Source organism: Pistacia vera, unplaced genomic scaffold (genome assembly GCF_008641045.1).
Source record: "Pistacia vera cultivar Batoury unplaced genomic scaffold, PisVer_v2 Contig514, whole genome shotgun sequence".
NCBI classification, from domain to species: domain Eukaryota; kingdom Viridiplantae; phylum Streptophyta; class Magnoliopsida; order Sapindales; family Anacardiaceae; genus Pistacia; species Pistacia vera.
Window position 1 is genome coordinate 153,777 of NW_022196351.1, and position 17,423 is coordinate 171,199.

A 17,423-nucleotide genomic window follows, 5' to 3' on the forward strand; every position below is an offset into this window, starting at 1 on the left:
CATAAATAACATATGACCAAACCGGCTTATTACACAATACATGACCATATACATCTTATGTTGAATCTAACTATGATGTCTCAGATCTAAGGATTAGTGGTACACTAGCACGATCCTACGATACATCATTGACCACATTCTAAATGTCCATGTGATTCATCGTAATCGGTTGTGTTCAATAAATGGTTCACTAACCTTTTATCTATGCTAATGCCTTAGTGACATATCTCTTATAGTCACACACACTAATATCATCACATGATATTCAATGGAGATTTTCAGTATGTCTACTATGCAACGTTATTACCCAATTAACATTATTTGTGTAGGGAATTCTTCGATGATTTGATCTTCTGAAGATTCGTGTCATCCGGACATTTCACATGTAATATCAAATATAATATAAACGAAATCAACATGTGAAATAAGAGTACTTTCTTTTATTTATAATACATTTACAAGATATAATATCCTGAAACCAACAACATGATTGGTTCTTAGGGCATACACTGACATAACAGCCATGGATCTGGCTGTTAACGACCATATCTATTCTAGCAGAAATAGATTTGACCGTTAACAACCATATCTCGCCCAGATATGGTCGTTAAAAGCCATGGATCTAGCCATTTCCAATCAGATCTACTTTGACATGGCCACTATAGGCCATCAATATGGCTAGAAACGGCCATATCGAGCCTCTCGGCGACTCCCAACGATTTTCAATGACTTTTGGCAACTTCCAATGGCAGATGGCAAGCAGTGGCTTGGGGTGGTGGGGGTGATTTTGTTATAAATTAAAGTTTTATATAAGCTGTGGTGTTTTAGCTATATCTGAAATGTTGGAGGTTAAAAGAAATTATTCAAAAATTAATAATAAAAATAGTATTATATTAATATTTTAAAAGAGGGCAATTTAATAATTTAAATAACATACCCACCATTTTATTTCTCCCAACCAAACATATTAATATAACATACCCACCAATTTATTCCAACTAACCAAACATATTTTCCTAAAGATTCTCGGTAATCTTCAAGGTAATCTAACTTTCCATTAATATAACATTCCCAGTAATTCAACATTCCCTAAACCAAATGCACCATAGAGATATTAAGATTTTTGTTATTTCAAAAACTTTAAGAAGATTTTCATTATTTAATTAAACCTTGATCCTTTTATTGTAATGAGAAAATATTTGTTATTTAATTAAAGCTTAATCTTTTTTATTGTAATGTGAAAATAATAAGTTGTGAATAAGGTTTGGAAATATTTATTTTTAAGTTTGTTATGTTTTTTGAAATTTTATAGTTATATGAGTTTGGCATTTTTATTTTTAAAGTGATGTTCGATGTATACTTACTAGAATGGATATATAATTTCATTCTGTACAATATTTTTACAATTTGAAAATTATATTTCAACTAATTATATTATTGGTTAACTTAATAATATATTATATATTAATTTTAATAAATATAAAATAAATGTATAACTATTGAAAAATGTAAAAAAAAAAAAATTGTTCATTTATTCTACCAACAAACGTTAAAAAACAAAATTGTTAAATTTTCAATGTAATATTTTTTTATTGAAATCTCTTTTCAATGTTTAAAGGGACTAAATAAATAATCATTCATATAAAGTTTTGAGGCTTGAATGGAGCTCTGCCCCTACTTATGCTTGTCTATTTATTAATGCTCTATAACATGCACAGGTTTTGTAGACTTTACATGACAAGGAGGGACGAACTAAAAAATTATATTTAAAGTGTAATGTTAAGAAAGAGGAGAAGATCAAACTACAAAAAATTAATGAAATTAAAAAATAAAATAAAATAAAAAGTAAATTTAAAAGGGGTCAAAGCGTAATACATAATGAATAAGAGAGGTCAAAATACATATAAATTTTTAAAATTTTCGTGCTTCAGCTAAAAGGGAAAAATAATAGTGTAAAATGCATTCCATTCCAATTCATTCATAAAAATTATTTTCATTCTCTCTCACTTTTCCTTTTAACTTTCTCTCCTTTTCTGTCAATCCAAATATCTTAAATTTGCTAATTCCAACTCTAGAAAACCATTAAACATCCTTTGAATCTTCAAGAGTCTTTGACACAATTTCAAAAAAAATTAGAGATAGAATAAAAAGGGAATTCATTTTAACGAGCTCAATAGTCAATACTAATAATTCCTATGTGGATGAGACGCCGGATGTGAAAACTATATGAATCAACAGTAGAGAGTAGAAGAAAAACAGAGGAGAAAGAACGAAGAAAATTTGTATCTGATTTCAATTAGTAAAGTTCACTGATACTGTACACTTTATACCCATATTTCTTATAAAGAAGAAAGACACGATAAGTGTCTTAGCTGAGCTGCCTAAAGCAACACTCTAACATAAAGAAAACGCTACCGTATCACTTATTCTTAAACGGTGCAGTTTTATTCTTCAGTCCAACAGCCTCCCTCAAGCTGAACTGCTCTGCAGTTTAAGCTTGTGCAAAACAACAATAACAACAAAAAAAAAACATCAAACAAAGACACACTGCTCCAGCTTTCTACCTTTTAATTCTATCAATAGCTTTGCAACACTTCAATTTACTTTTCAAGCTACTGCAAATAAAGACAGCAACAAAAACCTTTACTTCATTCTATCAACTGCTCTGCAATACTTCAATATGCTCCTCAAGCTACTGTTAATTAAAGACAGCAACAAAACAACTTTACTTCATTCTATCATCTGCTCTGCAATACTTCAATATGCTCCTCAAGCTACTGTTAACAAAGACGGCAACAAAACCTTTACTTCATTCTATTAACTACTTTGCAATACTTCAATATACTCCTCAAGCTACTGTAAACAAAGACAGCAACAAAACCTGCTCTGCAACATATGAAATTTTACTTTCCAAGCTACTGCAGTTTAACTGACCCCAAGCTACTGCAGTTTAACTTCCTCAATACTACTGCTGGAGTTTCTTCTCTGCAACACTTCAATTTTACTTTCCAAGCTACTACAGTTTAAACTGACCCCAAGCTACTGCGGTTTAACTTCCTCAATACTACTGCTGGATTTTCTTCTCTGCAACACTGCAGTTTACTCCCTCAATTTTTTTTTTTTTTTTTTTTTTTTTTAATTGAATATCCTCAAACAACTGCAAGTTATTGGCTACAACAATAAGAAACAACATTTAGTTTTGCTCTCAATTCTCCAAATTGAGTAGCCGGAAGAGCCTTCGTTAAAATGTCAGCAATCTGTAGCTTTGAGGGAACATATTGCACAACAATTTTGTTGGCTAAAACCTGTTCTCTGATGTAGTGTGTGTCAATTTCTATGTGCTTGGTTCTAGCATGAAATACAGGATTAGAAGCTAAAGCTCCAGCACTCACATTGTCACACCATATTACAGGAATTTTAGTAATTGACAGACCCAATTCATTGAACACACTGTTTAACCAGGCAATTTCAGTGGCTGTATGTGCCAAAGCTCTGTACTCAGCTTCAATAGAGGATAGAGCTACTACCTTCTGTTTTCTAGAGCTCCATTGGATTAGATTGGGTCCTAAGTAGACACAATACCCACTTGTGGACCTTCTGTCTGCTATGTTACTGCCCCAATCCACATCAGCATAACACTCAATCTCTAAAGAGGCAGCTGGTGTGAACTTAAGGCCATAATCTTTTGTGCCTTGAATGTACCGTAAGACCCTTTTACAAGCCTGCCAATGTAGATCAGTAGGAGACTGTAGAAATTGACTTAACTTGTTCACCGTGAAGCTGAGATCAGGTCTTGTTAAAGTGAGATATTGAAGAGCACCCACGGTACTCCTATACAAACTGGGATCCAAAAATAGTTCACTATCCATTGGAAACAACTTTGATCCTGTGGTCATAGGAGTGACACATGAATTGGCTTCCATCATCTTTGTTTTTTGTAGCAAGTCATTGGCATACTTGGTTTGTCTTAGATGAATTTCAGTGGCTGTCCTGGTAACTTCAAGGCCTAAAAAATACTTTAAAGACCCAAGTGTTTTCAATGAAAACTGATCATTAAGTTCCTGCACAAGGGTACTCACATATGTCATATTAGATCCAGTTAGTAAGATATCATCAACATACACCAAAACATAAGTGATGTGTGCATCTTGGTTGAGAATGAATAGACTTGAATCTGATACAGAATTTCTGAATCCCTTGTTCTGGAGTGCTTGTTTCAGTCTATCAAACCAGGCTCTAGGGGCCTGTTTGAGCCCATATAAAGCTTTGTTTAATTGGCACACATGCTGTGGTTTCATAGTATCTTCAAAACCAGGAGGTTGCACCATGTAAACAACTTCATTTAGAGTTCCATTGAGAAAAGCATTGTTCACATCAATTTGTTGAACATCCCAATTGTAGGTGACAGCCAAAGTGAGGATAATTCTAATTGTTGAAGGTTTAATAACTAGACTAAAAGTATCAAAATAGTCTAATCCCGGGGTTTGTTGAAATCCCTTGGCTACCAACCGAGCTTTATACTTTTGAAGAGAGCCATCAACATTATACTTTACTCTAAAAACCCACTTGTTTCCAACAACATTCATTTCTGATGAAAAAGGTACAAGTGTCCATGTGTTATTTGAAATTAGAGCATCATATTCACACTGCATTGCAGTTTTCCATTCAGTATTCTTCAAGGCTTCTTGAACTGAATTTGGTTCTGGTATCACTGATCCAGTAAGTATAAGAGCTGTATGGTGATTTTTAGGTTGAGTTGAACCTGTAATTTGATGTGTAGGCTGGATAGAGGGCTGAATTGATGACTTTTCAAAGAAAGAGTGTATCTCAGCCAGTTTAGACCTTGTAATCATTGGATGAACATTGGTGGAAGTATTTAAGACTGATGGAATGCTAACAAACTATGAAGGAGTCAGATCAACTTCAAGAGAGCATGATGGTGCAGTTGTTGCAGTTGGTATAGGCCTGATTGTTGGAAATTGTGGTATTGATTGTGAAGAGGATGTAATCATGGTAGTTGGTGTAGGTAAGGGTGTTGTTCTGGTTGCAGAATCTGGTGATGTTCTAGTTGCAGAATCTGGTACTGAATTTTTTGAAATGATTGTGGTGGTCTGTGTAGGTAACTGGATGGATTTGATTGTAGGATATGGTGATGGATTGGTAGAGATTGTTCTGCTGGTTTGTGTAGGTAATTGATTGGATTTCGTTGTGAAAGAAGCTGATGTAGAGGACAACAATGGTCTTGAATAGGCTGTAAAATCAATCTTAATAGTTCCAGGCAGATGTGATGATTTTGATGGATGTATTTGTTGGTGAGGTGAAGAAATGGATTTGGATGAGTGAGGGTGTGTAGGATTATCAACAAGTATGCAGTTTTTATTCCATATACTAGCTGAAGGAGAATCGTTAGAAGAGCTAGCCACTGCAGGGGCAACTTTAGTAGGACCAGATTCAGCTGATTGATATGGGACTTTTGAGAGATTTGTTGACACAAAAGGAAAAAATTGTGGTGTAGGATTAGAAGGCTCTACTGATGGTAAAGTAGTTGAACTAATATTTGAAAAACCAGAAGAAAAAGGGAACTCTTTTTCATTGAACTTAACACTTGGGGTGACAAAGATTTTGCCATCTGAATTGAGACATTTGTACCCTTTGTGAACCAGACTATATCCTACAAAGACACATTTTTGAGAGTGATAACTAAACTTATGTTGGTTGAAGACTCTTAAAAAAGGGAAACAAGCACATCCAAAAACTTTTAAAGTATCATACAAAGGTGCAAACTTAAACAACACTTGATAGGGTGAAACCCACTGTAAAATTTCAGTTGGCATTCTGTTGATCAAATACACTGCAGTTTCAAAGGCTAGCCACCAAAAATGCAATGGCATAAATGCATGAGCTAATAAGGTTAAGCCGGTTTCTACTATATGTCGATGTTTCCTCTCACTTCGACCATTTTGTTGATGCACATAAGAACATGAATGTCTAAATTGAATACCTTCACTAGTTAAGTAAGGAATTAAGCTTTTATATTCACCTCCTTGATCAGATTGAATGCATTTAAGTTTATGGTTAAATTGTCTTTCGGCTAAGTGATGAAACTTAATGAAAACAGATCTGACTTCAGCCTTGGTTTTAAGTGGAAAGAGCCATGTAAACCTACTATAGTCATCCAAGAAAGAAACATAATATCTAAATCCTTCAGTTGAAGGAATAGGGGCAGGTCTCCACACATCACTATGAATGAGTTCAAGGGGTGAACTGGCTCGAAATGCTGACCTAGGAAAAGTGGTGTGATGCATTTTTCCTATTTGACAAGCATCACAAAACTCAACAGAATTCAGATGTGATTTCTTTAGCATCAAATTTATAATATGTTGATATGCTTTGATGTGTGGATGTCCTAACTTTTTATGCCAAATCATAGAATCGGAACAATTATTCATAGTTAAAGCACATGTTGACATTGGTTCAGTATGATATGCACAATGAGAGATAGACTTTTCATGATTGATGCATTCATGGATAGAATTTGCACATTCTTGATTATCATTAATCACACAAACAGAAGATGCATTATGAGCACAACAGTCAACATCACAATCAGCTCTATTGACATTCTGATTATCACTAATAAAGGAAACATCAGAGTCAGTAATATCACTGTTTTTATTGCTAAAATCTGAAGTACAAGAAGAGATATGTTGTTTACTAAAATCTGAAATACAAGAAAGATCATGTTGTTGTTGCTCTGATTCAGTAGCACTAGAGCAGACAGGCTGACTATTATTAAGTTTGTCACTGCCAACTTTATTCCTAAAAACAGGATCTAATGATGAGCTTAAGGAACTAGCATCATGAATGTGAGACAATACTAGGTTTCCAGATGGTGACCTTAAGGAAGAGTTTTCTAAGGGAACAGAGGGTTGAACTGAAAGATTTGGAGGTATCACCAGCTGATAAAGCCCTGCCTTAAGATCCCCTTGCAGTAGTGTTGCCATGGTAACTTTGTCCTTTACAACACAGCAATGAGAATTAAACTCCACAACTACATTGTTATCCTTTGTAAATTTAGAAATACTAAGTAGATTTTTTGTAATTTTTGGAACACACAAAATATTCTTGAGATATAGACATTTGGAATGTAAATTGTTGGGTAAAGAAGAGGTACCAGCGTGAGAGATGTGCAACAACTCACCATTGCCCACTTGCAACTGATCTGTCCCTTCATAAGGCTTGCTAACATTCAGGTGAGCTGGATCAGATGCAATGTGATCAGTAGCCCCTGAATCCATGTACCAGACTGGATTAGTAGGAGTGTTTGCATTTGCAAAGGGAAGATCTGAATACTGTTGTGGATGCATAGCTATATGTGCTTGCGGACCAAATTGAAAGCTAGCAGATGACTGTTGACTTGGTAAGCCGGTATGAACAAGTTGATCAACTGAGAAAGTCCTTGCAACTTGATTAGCACCACCAGCTGAGACAGAGGGATTATACTGAGAACCATTCATGACATTAGCAACCTGTGATGGTGGATGAAAGATGCCAGACTGATAATTGTTTCTAGACTGAAAACCAGCAACTTCACTAGATCCACTAGGTCGAAAACTGTTCTGAAAACCTCCAACACCAGATTGAAACTGGTTTCCAGATTGAAAACCTCCAACACCAGGTCCACCTGACTGAAACTGGTTTCCAGAGTGAAAGCCCCCACTGTAGGATGAATCATAACGGTGGTAACACTGAATAGCAGTGTGTCCCGGTTTGCCACAGACTTGGCAAATTGGTCTCCCTCTATTATTGAACTTACCTCTGCCTCTGCCAAAATTATTATGCACAGCAGGTCTATAATTGTTCCAAGAACCTTCATATGAAAAAATAGGCATCTGATTATAGGTGCTAGAAGATCCAGACTGAGTTGATGAACTTATAGGTACTGGATAAGCAGAGTGATGAGTCTGATGTTGATGCTGCATCAGATTGAGTGAGGGACCAATATTTTCACATTTTCTAGAGAGGTTAGTCTGCTGACTAGTAGTTGCTATGTTTGCGGAACTGTTAGAGAATTCCAACGTGTTGAACTTTTCTAGCCTAACCTCATACTTTTGCAACAAAAACTTTGCTTCTTGTAAACTCACAGAGTCTGATTTAGACTCAATTCTTGATGTGAGATTAACAACTGCTGCATCATATTCTGGACCAAGTCCATCAAGAACATACTAAAGAAGATCTTCATCCGATACAATCTGTCCACTTGCAGACAGACTTGAGGCTATTTCTTTCATTTTCTTAACATAACTATCGATACTAAGGTCTTTCTTCTAAGTTGTTTGCAACAAATTTTTTAAATGAAGTGCTCTAGCTCTAGAGTCAATCTCAAATTCATGCTCAAGAGCAGACCAAATTTCATGTGAGTAGCGACATTTTGATACATAATCGAACATGCTCTCAGAAATTGAAGCTAATAACCAGGTCACTAAGAATTTGTCTGTACGTTTCCAACTCACATAGGCTGGATTTATTTCTTCCTTAATTTCATTTTCTTTATCTTTAGCACCATGAATTGACTCAGGAACAGTCTGTTTAGTAACAATTATTGGAGAAGGACAAGGTATATTACCAATTAAGTAGTCTTCCAACTCGTGAGCTCCAACAGCGAAAAGAATCTGTGACCTCCAGAATCGATAGTTGTCGCGCGTAAGTTTAGGGTTCACGACTTGTAAACCAGACGAAAAAGCTGAAGGAACAGAATTAGTTGAGCTGGAGCTGTTCAAAACTTTTCCAAAGTTGAAGAACATAGAAGGATCAAAGTTATCAGCCATTGACGTTAATCAAGGCTCTGATACCATGTGAAACTATATGAATCAACAGTAGAGAGTAGAAGAAAAACAGAGGAGAAAGAACGAAGAAAATTTGTATCTAATTTCAATTAGTAAAGTTTTCTGATACTGTACACTTTATACCCATATTTCTTATAAAGAAGAAAGACACGATAAGTGTCCTAGCTAAGCTGCCTAAAGCAACACTCTAACATACAGAAAATGCTGTCGTATCACTTATTCTTAAACGGTGCAGTTTTGTTCTTTAGTCCAACAAGCTGGACGTAGCCCCACATTGGGTAAACTAGGGTAAATCGCACGTGTTATTTTCTTTGTTTACTGTTTGATTTGTTTTACTGTTATATTTTGTTCCTGTTGTTGCCTCTATTTCGTTCAAGAACATCCACAATCTGTTGGGTACTAGGTAGATAGATAACATACAACAACTTGTTGTCAATCTTCTCTTTAATAAAGTGCCTATCAATCTCCACATGCTTGGTTCTATCATGATGTACTGGATTATGCGCAATCCCAATCGTAGCCTTGTTATCACAGTAGAGCTTCATGGGATCTTCACTCTTGATTCCTAGTTCCGCCAAGAGTCTTTCTAACCATATCAACTCACAAATACCTTGTACCATTACCTGAAATTTAGCTTTTGTATTGCTCCTTGCAACCACAGTTTGCTTCTTGCTTCACCAAGTCACCAAATTTCCCTAAACGAAGGTACAATACCATGAAGTTGACCTTTTATCACTCACTGAACCTGCCTAGTCTGCATTCGTGAATGCCTCCACCTTTCTTTCATTAGTTTTCATAAAAAATAGTTATTTCCTAGGTGTCATCTTCAAGTACCTTAAGATTCCATTTATAGCTTCAAGATGCTTCTCCTATGGGTTTTGCATGTGTTAACCTACCACACTTATAGAGAAGGCTATGTCAGGCCTTGTATAAGCCAAGTATATCAGCCTCCCAACCAGTCTTTGATACCTACCTTTTTCAACTAGTGTATCTTTACTGTCCTAGTCAAACTTCACATTTGGCTCAATAGGAGTCTTAGCAAGTCTACACCCTAACATTCCAGTATCTTTTAATAGATCCAAAACATATTTTCTTTGAGAAACAGAGATCCCTTTCTTACTCCTGGCAACCTCCATCCCTAAAAAATATCTCAATTGTTTTAGATCCTTTATCTCAAACTCCTTGGAAAGAACCTTTTTAACCATTTGCATTTCTTCCAAATTGTTTCTTGTAAGAATAATATCATTTACATATACTATTAAGACAGTAATCTTACCACCATTATTCTTGAAAAACAAAGTGTGATCAATCTAACCTTGTATGAACCCATAACTTCTAATAGCCTTGGTAAAATATTCAAACCAAGCCCTAGGAGACTGTTTTAAGCCATACAAGGATTTCTTTAGCTTACAAACCTTCCTCCCTATCTGATTACCTTCAAAACTTGGTGGCAACTCCATATACACCTCTTCTGCCAAGTCACCATTCAAGAAAACATTCTTTACATCTAGCTATTGCAAGGGCTAGTCTAAGTTTGTAGCTAGGGAAAGGAGAAAAAAAATAGTATTAAGCTTGGCTAAAGGGGTAAAGGTTTCATGGTAATCTACTCCATAAGTCTGTGCGAATCCCTTAGCTACCAAGCTTGTCTTATATCTTTCAACTGAACCATCTGCCTTATATTTTACTGTAAACACCCATTTACAACCCACAGTAGTCTTCCTCTCAGGTAAGCTCACCAATTCCCATGTTCCATTTTTTTTCAAGGGCCTTCATCTTTTCCATTACAGTTTCTCTCCATTTAGGATCATCCAATGTTGCCTGTATTGACTTCAGAACCTCTATGGTTGAGAGATTAGTAGTAAACACTCGATAATCAACAGATAGATTGTCATAAGACACAAAATGAGAAATAGGATGTAGAGTACAAGACCTAACCCCTTTCCTAAGAGCTACAAGAAGATCAACATTTGACTCAGACTCACTAAGAGGTAGAATTTTCTTACTTGGAGGCTGTGATTCATTGACTTCTTTCGGTTGGGATGATTGTCCATGTAGATGGTCAGAAAGATTCTCACTGTCTTGATAACCATGTTTTCGAGAATAAACTTTGGGGTTTGGTTGATTTAGCCTAGTCAAACCTCCCCTTGTCTTCATATGTTCCCGAGTCAAAGTGTCAAAATTCTCTTCTGCTGTAAGGTTTTCAAGATTTTCTGTTCTGATGGAATTAGGACTGGTATTTTCTATTCTGATCGATGGAATTAGGATTGGTGAGAGGCTGGATTTGAGTTAAAGGTGAGTTTTGATTTAGAGGTTTTGGAGTGGATGTAGGAGTCTAACTTGTGGGAAATGTTATTTCCCAAACACTATCTTCATTATCAATCCATGAGTTCTCCCCCTGAAGAAAGGGTTTGGGAAAATAAGGTTATGACTAAAAAAAGGTCACATCTTTAGAGACAAACAATTTCTTCCACACTTATATCCTTGTTGAGTGGGAGAGTATCGTACAAACACACACTTAATGGCCCTAGGATCTAACTTGCCTCTATTATGAAAGTGAACATGAACAAAGGTAGTACACCCAAAGACTTTCAAATGCAGAGAGTTTAAGGCTCTAAAATCAGGAAATGTCTGTAGAAATGTGGAGAGAGGAATATGAAACTCTAAAATCTTAGTAGGCAATCGATTTATCAAATAAGTTGTTGCTAGGACTGCCTCCCCCCACAAATAATTAAGCACTTTCTGGTGAACATAAGTGCCCGGGAAACCTCTAAAAGGTGCCTATTTTTCCTTTCTACAATACCATTCTACTATGGGGTATCTACACAAGAACTTTGGTGTATTATCCCATGACTGAGCAGATAGTTTCCTAGGCTAGAATGGAAGTACTCCCTACCATTATTAGTTCTTAGGACTTGAATATGTGTGTGAAACTGATTCTTAACCATGGAATGGAAATTCTAGAAGACTCTACCTATTTTAGATTTTTCTTTCAGAAGATAAACCCAACATAGTCTAGTGTGATCATCAATGAAAGTAATAAACCATTTTGATCCAGCAATATTTTTAACTCTAGATGGTCCCCAAATATCACTATAAATTATAGAAAATGGCCTATAACTCTTGTATCGTTTAACTTGAAACATTGATCTGGTATGTTTTGCAATTTGGTAGATTTCACACTCAAATAATATTGGATTTTTATTTCTGAATAACGCAAGAAACAATCTTTGTAATTAAGGGAAACTAGGGTGGCCTAATCGGTGATGCCACAACATTATTTCTGAATTATCAGACATAGAGACATAATTACACCTAGATGTTATAGCTTGATTATTCTCAGAATCCTTGGCAACAGAATAGTAGAGTACTCCTCCTTCTTCTCTAGCATTGCCAATCATCCTCACCAAGAGAGAGTCCTGAAATTCGCAATAAGAAGAAGAAAAATAACCACACAATTTAAGTCCTTAGTCAATTTGCTAATAGAGAGGAGATTACAAGCTATATTAGGCACATGAAAGATAGATTGTAGACAAAGATTTTCAGACAATTTGACGGTCCCTTTACCATCTAATTTTGATAAAGAACCATTATCTGTTCTAACCCTTAGATTACCACATGGGTTATAGGACATGAATACACTTGAGTTACCTGACAAATGATCTGAGGCCCCTGAATCTATAACCCAAGAACTGGTTGTTCTTACATTGGTCTGCAAAGCTGTGAGGGAATTACCAGTCTCAACAAATGAACAAAAGCGATCAGAGGAACTAGAATTGGACTGATTGAATAATTCTTGTAAGTGTTCCAACTATTCTTTGTTGAATGGTACAGACCTTGGATGATCTCCAAATTCTTCTATCTGCATGAAATCCCTTGCCTCCAGCCTTATTAATTTTCCAATTGGTTGGCTTGCCATGTAGTTTCCAGTAGGTAGCCTTGGTATGCTTTGGCCGATGACAATACTCATACTAGATTTCCTCTTTTTCTCCTTTTTTTTGCAACCTCGGCTCTCCATCAGACCTGGTATGATTGTCCCAACCCTTTGAAACCAAAGCTGAAGACTGGTGGTGTGCTTAAATTGTTGGATCCTACTGATTCACCCATCATCACTTTCCTTCTACTTTCTTCTCTTCTAACCTCTGCAAATACTTCCTTTATAGAAGGTATAGATTCTTTTCCTGGGACCCTACACCTTGCTTCATCTAATTCCTTATTCAAACCTACAAGGAACTTAAACATCCTCTCTTTTTCTAAAATTTTTGTGTATTTGGCAGTATCTTTATAGCAACTCCAGTTTGCTTCAAAGAACAAGTCCAACTCCTACCACAATTTAGCCAAAACGCTATAGTATTGAGTTACAGTCATGTTCCCTTGTTTGGTCTCTCTCAATCGAGACTTCAAATCAAATATTTGTATGGAGTTCCCTACATCAGAGTATGTTTCCTTTGCAGCTTCCCAAATATCCTTTGTAGCGGGAAGAAACAGGTACAGTTGACCAATCTCCTCTTCCATGGAATTGATTAACCATCCCATCACTGTACTATTCTCAACATCCCATTTTTGGTATGCTGGATCATCTTCTTGTGGGGCTTTAATCTTACCAGTCAAGTAGCCTAGTTTACCTCTTCCTCGAACCATCAACTTCACCACTTGAGACCATGAGACATAATTTTTTCCATTCAGTTTGTGAACACTGATTTGGATTGAATTATTATCATTATTACTTGAAGAAAACAAGACTTTTGGTTGTCCAGATCTTGTATTTGAGGAGGATGGAATCTGATGGGATGAAAGATTGGAGGATGAATCTTGAACAGGTGGAGGACTTCGGCTCCTGCCTTTTCTCTCACTAGTCATGGAAGTTTTCACCATTAGTATTTACAGTCGGAGGAACTTGGCTCTGATACCTTGAAATCAGGAAGAAAACACCTGATAATTTTTATTAGTGTATTCTACTTTAGCATAGGTTACAACAGCCTAGTTATATAGACTTTATTAGGATATCCTGATAACTCTTAATTATGTCCAGGATTATCCCTTTATTCAAAAAGATAAAGTTAAGATAAATCCTAAGTTTAAAAACCCTTACTATCCTTATCAAGAACTTCTACAAATAGATAATAAATTATAGAATTAGAAAGATCAATGCATCCATAACAATATAAGGGTAACACCAAATTATAACAAAAGTTCGATCTTTGCAAAGACAATTCAGCCATATACATAATGAGAAATCAGTATGGTTGACATAGAAAGGATTATGTCAATTCATGAACTGAGTTAACTTGACTACATAAAGGCTGCATTTGTTTCACTAGTTTTTCTTTATCCTATTCTATTATCCTATCCTAAAAACAAAAAAAATGCATTTGTTTCAATATTCTCAAAATCCAATCCTACTTTATTCAACTTAAAACATTAATAATTACTTTTTTCGTAAAAGTAACTCAACTCAATTCAACTTTACTTTACTTTTTCCAAAATACTATTCTAAAAAGCATCAGAATAGTGAACCAAATGGAGCCTAGTATTACCTTCTAGCCTTAAAGAGGGCATTGATATCTTTAATGATGCTTATCTTTGGGAGGACCTGTGAAACAAGGTTCAAAACTTCTCCTTAATCATCATTCATGGGCACGTCGTTGCCTGCATCAACTTCATTTATTGGATCGTTACACTCTATATAAAAATGAGAATAACATAAGTAAACTAAGATGCAAAATTTTAAAATAATATAAATATGAAATAAAAGTTGGTTGTTGTTGCTGGTAAACATCACAAAATTAAAAAACCTACCAGAAACAACACAATTAACTACTTAGAAAAGCAAAATCAACAAAAAAATCATGAGAGGTAGTAAGCTAAAAAGAGTAAAACACATTTGTCTTCTAATTACTTGATAAAGAGTCGTGAGTGGGAACTTGGTTTCTGTCTGATTGTGATTTATCAACCTGATGGTGTTGAGAGATATTGATATGATATTAAATGTAGTTACTATTAACTTTCTCTTCTAACTGTTAGATTAGCAGAGATGAATTACTCATAAAGAGTGTCAAAAATTTAAGTTACAGTATCTCAATCAGAGACATAGTCAGAATTTTTACTGAGTTGGTTCAAAATATTTAAATTGATAAATTTACAATAAAATTGTGTGGAGTCAATATGAATTTAAGAGAGATCAAAATTATGAATACAATAAAATATAAAGTCTTTTTGATTTTTTTTCAAAATTTGAGTTGATTCAATCTGAATTTAAGTGAGGTCAAAATTGTAAATACCATAAAATATAAAACATTTTTTCATTTTTTTTCTAAGTTTGAGTGGGTTCAATTGAACCCATATGTTATTGTATGACTATGTCCTTGATCTCAATCCCTTTCTATATGTATTATATTTAATATATTTATTAAGATATTCTTAGTATTAATAAATTAAAAAATTAAATGGATTTTCAAAATTGAACGAGAAAACATGATCATTAATTGAACTGAAGACACAGGTCTTATTTTTCTGCTAAAATCATAATGGAATGATATGATATTGATATAATATGAGTTGCAAATTTTATGTCAATGATCCTATGATTGCTAAAAATTTAAAGATATGGAGATCGAGACTTAATGAATCAAAGCTTCAAATTCTCAGATATGTAAGAATTTACGACTTTGGACTGCAGGCTGCTACACTTGTATTGCATGTATTTTTATAGTTTAATGAATAATGCACAAGAAACATGGATTTTTTAAAATTTAAAATTTTGTTCTTCTTATTCTTCTAAGATTACTTGGTTTACTTGGTCAAAAATCAAATTTGGAGTTCTAGTTTTAAAAACGACTTTGAACTAAATTTGCAAAATATTTAGTTATTCAATCTAACTAGGGATTCTTTGTTTGTAGTAAATAAAAATCTAAATAAATGCTTACATTTTATGCAATACTATTGATGTATGCTGGAGCTGTGCTGGTGCAAAAATCCCACTTATGAGATGAGGACTTTAGTCGCTTATATAACACAAAGACAGCATAAGAAACGTGTGAACCTTAGGGTTCAAAGTGGAAAATACCTCTGAAAACTCACATACCATACATCTTTGATAAGATTTCTGAATTAAACACTAATACAGACCCACAAACAATTTGCATTAGCCAAATGTATTTTGCATAAGTAAAATGGGAAACCAAACCTGGTTGTAGCAAATTTAGTTTTACGAAAACTATATATATATATATATATACATAAAGCCTCCTAACAAAGGGATCTGTAATATGTTAAAATATTAGGTATTGATAAATTAAATGATCCTTTAAAGATATCTATGATAATAACCTTATATACTTGTATCACATTCCAACTTAATTATTATTGTTTGATAAAAAATCATAATCATGATTCTGAATTTCTGATAATTATAATGGCAAAAGTAAAATTCAATTTAAATATTTAATATATGTAGCAAGCTTAAATAACTTTTTATTTGTATTTCTTCTCACCAAACTATATAAATAACCAACATATATATAAAAATAAATACGCATAGAATTTAATATAAATAAATGTATCAAATTTAAATAAACTTTATAATTTATCAAATTCCAGCTAATTTTTTTGTTTGATAAAATCTGTAATAATCATCTAAAATTCAAATTGAATAATTTATCTAATTGTATTTCTTGTCATCAAACTGTTTAAATGATAAAACAAACATATATAATAACCATCAAATTAATAAAAAAAATTGTAAAACATTTGTTCATATAATTTTCAAAATTGTTAAATATCGTTGACAACACGACTTATTGCGGTCGATGGATCCTTTCTCCATCTGAAAAACAATAAAAGAAAAAGACTACAACAAAATCATCAATGAAGTATCGATAAAAATATTACTCATTTGCTATCCGAGATACTAAATCTATGGTTACCATAGGTCGATGACGTTATGGATCCATAACTTAGGCCCTCCAAATATCGTATCTATCGCCTGGAGTATGGAGATGTACTCGGCATAAAGATCCTGGAGTACTGAATAGCGTCAACCGCAGTTGGTGGCAGCAAAATCGTTCCCTGCAACCTCCTTGTTCTCATTCTTCTTGTAATCTTCGAAGAACCGGCGAATCTCCATAAGACATGAGGAGGAAGCTCTTTGATATCAGTGTAATGCTTGTACTCCGGATCATCACACACTGCAATGATCTTATCATCTTTTTCTCCTCTGATCAATCATCGGCATAAGCCTAGCCCCTCGCTCGCAGAAAACATCCCGAAGCACCGGCTCTTGCATCAGTACAAAACATCAATAGGATCATTATCTTCGCATAATGTTCGGGATGAAGCCGTAATTTGTGAGGATAAACAACGGAGGAGTATAAAACTCGATCCACCTTAATCACATCCGGTTTTCTTATCGAGCTCGTACTTGACTTTGCTTCCCTTTGTAATCTCGACCACAACGTTGAAGATGTGGGGGGCTCCAGGGCCGAGTTCCAGGTCGTGCCAGGGATGCGCTGCGACTGATCTTCGGGACAGAGACGAGAGAATTCTCTCGTTCAGACGCGGTGGCTGCTGTGCGTGATGCAT

General features: G+C 34.8%; 1 pseudogene; it reads right to left on the minus strand.

The window, feature by feature from the left end:
* Nucleotides 1-16,764: 16,764 nt before the first annotated feature.
* LOC116106421 lies at nucleotides 16,765-17,423 on the minus strand (annotated as a pseudogene).